Here is a 7,221-nt window from a genome sequence, read left to right on the forward strand (position 1 = left end):
TACAAGGGCAAAGTCCTGGCTGGCCGGAGAGCCGAGGGGAGGCAGGTGGCACGGGACTCTGCGGTCTCCTTCGAGGCACTTCAGAAAGTGCAGGGTTTACAAGGACCACTATGAAAAAAAGTCCGGTAGACATTTGAAAGCTTGCCTGACCTTGTCTAAACCACTATTCTGATGCTCTTGCTAGTTTCTACTGAGCTGGTGTAAGAGGATAAGGAGCAGGAGCTTACTTTTGCACTTTTACATAACTCATACAGGCTCAAAATCATAATTTTTATTTTTTTTTTCCCCTAGTGCTGTGCAGATTAACCACCTGCCTTAGCACTCTGAGGTCTGTGGCAGTGGAACAAGGATGACCAGTCATAAACTCCACTATTGCCATTTCACTAGCCAGGTGCAGTGCGACCCAGGGGTGAGCAGCAAGTTTACAGATTAGTTTTGCAGTTCATCACGAAGTATTTTGGCAAGCCATAGAGCCGCACCTGTTAGTTCTTAAAAATGTAATGAAACCTTAGCCTCTTGAGGTAGCATGTTATTACCTCCAGAATGGCCTGTGGGTTAAGTAGATGAAACATCAGTGTGTGTGCAGTATGAGGAGCATGCTGTGCTTGTATTTCTTTTCAAATTACTGTCCTGACTACTATTTTCCTATATATTTAGGCCACAAAATCCTAGGGCATTGGTTAAACATAGACTGACAAATGGCATGTTATGATGCTCCTTTAGAATGTATGCAGCTGTGTTTTTAATATATCTAAAAGCATTCTGCAGTGGGGCCAAGAAGTAAAGAGAAGGAAAAATAGTCTGATAGTTGAGGAAATGAACAAATTGCATGGTGGGAAGTGATGAAAGATATATCTAAAATTTTCTACGGTGTCAGTTTCCCAATTAAAGAACACAAAATTTCGGCAAAGTAGTGCTACCATGAACAAGTTACTATTGCCAGTGCTTAGCAGCTGAGACACACCTTACTTTTCCTTTGACTTGCAGTTTACAAAAATAATTGTGATATTTGAGACATTAAGGCTCTATTTTTATTTTTAATTAGTTTAGAAGGAAAGTTTAGTTATTATTGTTGGACATATTCACTCCTTTAATCATGCTTATTTATAATATTTTATCTTGCCATCTTTCATGGCATCGTAATTTTTGAGGGCTATTATATATGAAGAGTTACTGAACAAAGGTACATCAGTGATGTGTGGCTTTGGACAAACTCTTCTGCACAGTTATGGCAACAAACCATGATCAAGCCTTTTTAAAGCTTGTGGATTATCATTCCCTGCCTCTGAGTTACAAGATTGGAGGTACTAGATTTCTTTGTGCCGACACATAAAGCTTGATGCCAAAGGATAAAATATCACACCATGCAAAAGTAGTACTCAAAGTTTGGAGGATTTTGTGTGTTGGGTTGTTGAAAAGAGAAACAGTCAAGGCGTCAGATTTATTCTTTTTTTTTTTTTTTTTTTCTGTCAGAAAACAAAGGGCTAACTTTGTCTTTCCCTGAGTGGAGAGGACTCTGGGGCTGGCTTCAGGGAAAACACTAAAATTTCAAAAAAACTAAAGACAAAATAGACAACTGTATATAAACTTGTGAGAGAATAGGAGGTCTCAAAAAACATAAACAGAAAAGAGCTATAATACTATTCGGATGACAACAAATTTACTTGCTATTTATACCCAAGGAAAATATTTTCTTGGGACGTTTTTGAAGTATGTTAATTATATTGAATGTTAATGATATTAAATGACATCTAATGATTAATTAATTTTAGTTACATTTAAAAAAAACCCAAAAAACCAACAAAACAAACAAAAAAACAACCCCTTAATACTATGATAGCTCTTAATCAAGTGCTCAGAAATGGCCAGTAGATCATTCTATTGTTTCTAGGAGTTTTCTGTTGTTAGAGGAATAAGAGTCCCCTTCCCTGCCAGTTTTGCCTTCTACCTAAAGAAGTAGAGGAAGGAGGAAACATGCTTGGAGTAAGAACTAGAAAAACGTTATAACTGTTTTCCTGGGCCAAATCTGTGAAGCCTATGAAGCGAAGAGATGTAATCCATGAAAACCATGGCTGCTGCTAAAAGCTACCCTTATTAACTGAAAGGACTATTCTGAATGAATTGCCAGTATGTTAATAACTGTAGAAAATTATAGGCAATATGGAAATACCTTGCAAATTTTGTTAAACTAACATATGCTTAAGTTCTTATGCTTATGGTGTTTTACAAGTCTTTCACTGCTGACATGTAACATCTTCAAAAGGAATTTACTAGATTTCACAACGTTAATAAAATATGATTCCACACCCTTAAAAATGTATTCTGTTGTAATTGCTTCTCTTTTTATTTTTTTTTCCCTGGGCTTAATGAAATAAATGACTTAAATTGACTTAAATGTGAAATAAATATTGAAATGTAAATAAGTGGCGATATTTAAGTTTTCTAAAGAAAGTAAAGGTTAAGTGTGCACTGTGTTTTGTTCCTTGGGATAGGCCCTTGCTCAAAGTGCTTGCTGACTGGGTTCTGTTGTCTCACACTGCCTCTATTCAGAAAAAAAACCTGAGAAGACTTTAATTTACTTGCAACCATTTTGATACTTTTTCCCATTTAAAATGGCTTCGGACTTAAAAATTGACTCTAGCTGAAAGCAGTATGTTGCAAAGTGATTTTTATGTTCAGCATGTGTACATATATATAACATCCAGAATTGCTACTACAACTGTATATGCAGAGCTAAGGCTCTTGCACCCCATGCTGAAAAATAGTTTGTAGGTATTGTACACCTACTGTTCTTTTTTATTGTAGGTGAGTTAATCCACAGGTGCTTCACTGATGATTACAAAGAAGTATATCTGATTTCTAATTTATTATATTATTATATATTTAGGTGATTTTGACATAAGTAGGGATTTTGGTTTGGATGTGGGAATAAAAATATTGAGTATTTGAAACTTTCCACACACACCCTTTATTTCTTTCTCAGCATGATGACATTATCATCACCATGTCAGAAGATCACATAACTGAGTGAAGCTATCTCATACTTGTTTTCTTCATTATTGCGACTTTAAATTAAGTCTTGAATTTCTTTGACTCTTTTGTAGTTTTCTTCCCTCTCCGACCTTTCTCCCAGTGTTTTACAGGCTCAAGGGTCTGCCCCCTATTTTTAAGACCATCATGCCAGTTACTGTGGTCTGATAAGAAACTATCCTCTAATTTCCAGGTGGTTTCATTCATTGTAACTCAGTGGCAGTGCTTTGACATAGAATCTACTTGACATGGGGTTATTTTAGGTCCCCCCTTTCAGAGTACATCTTGGCATAGTTTATTGTAAAAAGTTCTTGTAAAGAGCTCTGCACAACTGCCACAGAAGAGGTAAGAAGTGCCACATTTAGGCACAGAACCCAGTGGTCCATTTATCATGCTAAACTACTCCTATCCTTACCAAGCCAAACAAAAAATGTGTTTCCATTCATACTTTTTAATTTAACAAAAAAATGGAGTCTTTAGCAAATGATCAATGTTCAAAATATGTAGCTTTGAAAAGTTGTTTTCCTATCCAGCAAGAAGTATATTTTGGTACTGTTTTGTCTTGTTCCTTATGAGAAAAAAAAAAAAGCCCCCTGGCTAGGCTTTATGCAGAATATTGTGCATCTCAGCTATGATTTACTGTGCAGTTGGGTAAGGGAAATCAGTCCACCAGAGAAAAGCAAGTTGCATTCTGTATCTGAATACTGTCTGGCACTATGGGATCTTGACCCAATGTTTCTAGTTACCAGAACAAGGTAAACAAGTAATAAATAAACAGATCATATTCTTTTTGGCCCAAGTGAAAATCATTATTTAGGGTCTTGTGAGATAATTTTGCTAAGAGGAGCCAGATATTTACTTCATGCCATACAATTTGTTTAAAGAAGGCTCTGTCCCAGGGACAACAGGAGGCAGTTCCCTTCTTCAGAAATCAGAGCGTGCACCTAGCCAACACTCTGCCAAAACAAATCCAGGCTTGGCTACGTTACTTGTGCATGTGTGTTTCTTCTGCTTGTTCTTTGCAGCAGGTTTGCTGTTTCTGAGTCATTTGGATGTCCACTCAGCTGCTGCATCTGCAGGCATCCCCAGGCAACCTCCTCGGCTTGTCTTGTTCAGCTTATAGTCTGCTGAAGCCTGGAGGGATATTCCTCAACCAGAATTCCCCAAGGAATCTCACAGACATGCTTGGGGCTTACCAAAATCATATTAACAATATTCTCAGCAAATAGAGAAGCTGCTTTCTATTATTATGTGGACTAGTGGTGTCTGCCTTTTATTTAATGTTGGTGATTAGAGCTACAGCTGCTAACTGGTGTGACTGGTTTCACATGGGTTTGACAGTTGCTAGCAGAGCTGCTTTATGTACCAATCAATATTTCAAAGATTCTTTTCCTGGGTAGTGAACTCGCCTGGATGTAGGAGATTGAGTTCAGGACTTTTGCAGAAGATTAAAATGCTGTGGAACTGTTTGGCTCTACTGGAGCTTTGTCTGTGGGAATATGTTGGTACTGGGACCACAATATTATTAGAGTGTTCAGTAAAATTTTTGGACTGGGAATGAAAGATCCCTCATCAATTTAATATGTTTATCTGGCAAGTTTGTTACACCTCGTGATTTTGTTGTGTTTTTTGGTATTTCTCTCGAGGACCAGTGTTCTTGCATATATGTCACTGAATACAAATCTCAGGTTCTTGTTGCTTTGAAAGGACATAAGCACTATGAATGGAGAAAAAAGTCTATGAAAACATAAACCTTAAAATCCAGACAGGCATGAAAAAACTCCCAAGATTCATATTTTAAAACTCTTACAATTTTTACTGGGTTTTTTTTTAAGTTCTGATTTATGAAATAGAAATTCTTGAAATTAATAGGAGCACTCTAGTGAGATTACAGCACTGGAATTCATAAATGAGGGTGACCAGAGCTGTGCTGCCCCATTCTGACTTCATGTATATGTGAACTGAGCATATTAAATACATCACACTCTCAAATAACATAGCTGTGCTAACAAGCTCTCTGGTTTTCTCCATAGAAATGCAATCTATCCAACCAAAGTATCTTGTGCCAATGTGGAGTACTTTTGCCAGTATAAATTGGAAGTCTGAAAGAGGGCTTTGCTCACATAAATATATTGGCAAGACTTAATACAGTCACAACAAAATGTAAATTTGCTTTCCTAATGCTAAAATCTGGTATTGGTTACATTTCTGTCAGTCTGGAGTAATTCTCTGGTTGACCCAAAGGTAAGTTGAATGCAACCAAAGAGTCTTTTGGACTCACAATTGTGTAATGTCACTGCAACATGGAAATGGCAGAAGCTACCTTTTTTAATATGCAAGTGAAAATTATCTGTATTCACATTGGTTTTGGTTAATTTACCTCTTCTGGGCCTGAGCAGGTCAAATTTATATTGACACTAGAAATGTGTAATATAGAACTCCCTGACAGAACTATTTGTTGCTTTCTTCTTACTTTCATACCAATTGGACTTTGTTTCTATGGCTTCCATATTTTGGCATTTATTTGTCAAGACTGGGGTGTAGGAGCAAGCATTTTTTTTTGTGCCGATTTACATGATGCCATAAAGCAGTGTTTTCCTTTTTTCAACACTTATTAGCTCAGCTCCTCAGCTGTGCAACACCACACCCTGGGGTGAAACTTATAGAGGGATAATTCTGAAAGGTTTATATTGGCCTGAATTTAAAGCATTTCATTTGGGAAAATTAATATTTTTTTCACATTTCCAGTACAATACTGTGACTATTTGACAGGATCCAAGACCTTTGGAAAACTGGAAATCAGAGGGTGTCCTAAAGAAATATAGTTCCATTTTCAGACAGTGCATTAATGGAAATGCCATTTCTTTAAATTGAATGCACTATGTTTTAAATTACTTTAGTGTCCCTACACCAAATTCTTCCAAAACAGTATGAAGCTTGTCTATACATAAACATTATATATGTGTATATATATATATATGTGTATATATATATATATAATATTACATATATATATAATATTAATATTAAAGTAAGATGAACAGTGTGATACAGTACTCCAAGTTTTTAAGGTAACATTTATGGTGCCTTAGAATAAAACACTGCGGTGTGTCATTTTCACCATAGATTGGAAGTGGTAGAAGGACATGCAATATGCATCAATAGACTTTTCCTACATATGACTTTATGCGTGAATATAAGAGCAGTGTGCAGAGTGACTATCATATATACATTTGTTATGTTTTAACTATTTTTGTAAAATTAAATATGTCCCAAAAGAGTATTTCTGTAACCCCTGATAACAAGTTCTGGATGTACTATTTTTTTGTGTACTATGGTCAGTCCTAATTGTTTTCTTTAGTTGGACTTCAAGGACACAGATATCTTTTTCTGAGTCTGTAACACTGGCCTTTTTCTGAAGTCAGTAGAGGCAATGAGTCTTCTCTATGATCTGTAGAGGATGCTGATGGCCATGAGCTCAACTGTATTCATCTGGACGTCTCCAGTTAGGTGAGATTAAGTGCATTCTAAGTTTCTACTTTGGTTTCATATTGTTGGATTCCAGGTCATGGCCAAAGCATTATTAGCTGGCCACTGAAAATTATGTTGCTCAGAAGTCTAATTGGGTCCTAGTTTGGGTCTGTAAACTCTCATAGTTGGAGTGGGATGACTCAGTGACCACAAAATAGTAAAGACTCAGTTCTGTCATATCTGAGTTATACCTACGTTTTTAAAATCAGCACCATCAAGCTAGCAATAACAAGGATTTGTTTTGTTTCCTGTAGTAGAGGAACTATGGAATTAGAGTATGAAAAATATGAACAGGTCACTGTAGAAAGGTTATCCACTGGGTGTTGGATTTGCTCTAAGCTGAGCTGTAGAGCAGGTTTTCCATTACTTATCTAAATGAATTCTCACAGATGTGAAAGCTGCAAAATTGGCCACCTGTGAATTACTGGATGACTCCATTCTGAGACAATTAACATAGAGAGAATTATGTAGAAAATTAAATAATTAGATTTTCAAACAGTGGGAAACATTGTAGGTTATGTTTGCATAACATAGTCAGTGTTATCAGAAACAATTGCAAAGAGAGCTAGGCATGCAGACTGGGAACAAATCTGGACAAAGAGTTACGTGTTATATGAGTGCAGATTGTTCACTGTTGTCTTTAACTGTGGACTGTCTTTA

This window comes from Corapipo altera, unplaced genomic scaffold, assembly GCF_003945725.1.
Source record: "Corapipo altera isolate COAL_440 unplaced genomic scaffold, ASM394572v1 48b, whole genome shotgun sequence".
NCBI lineage: Eukaryota > Metazoa > Chordata > Aves > Passeriformes > Pipridae > Corapipo > Corapipo altera.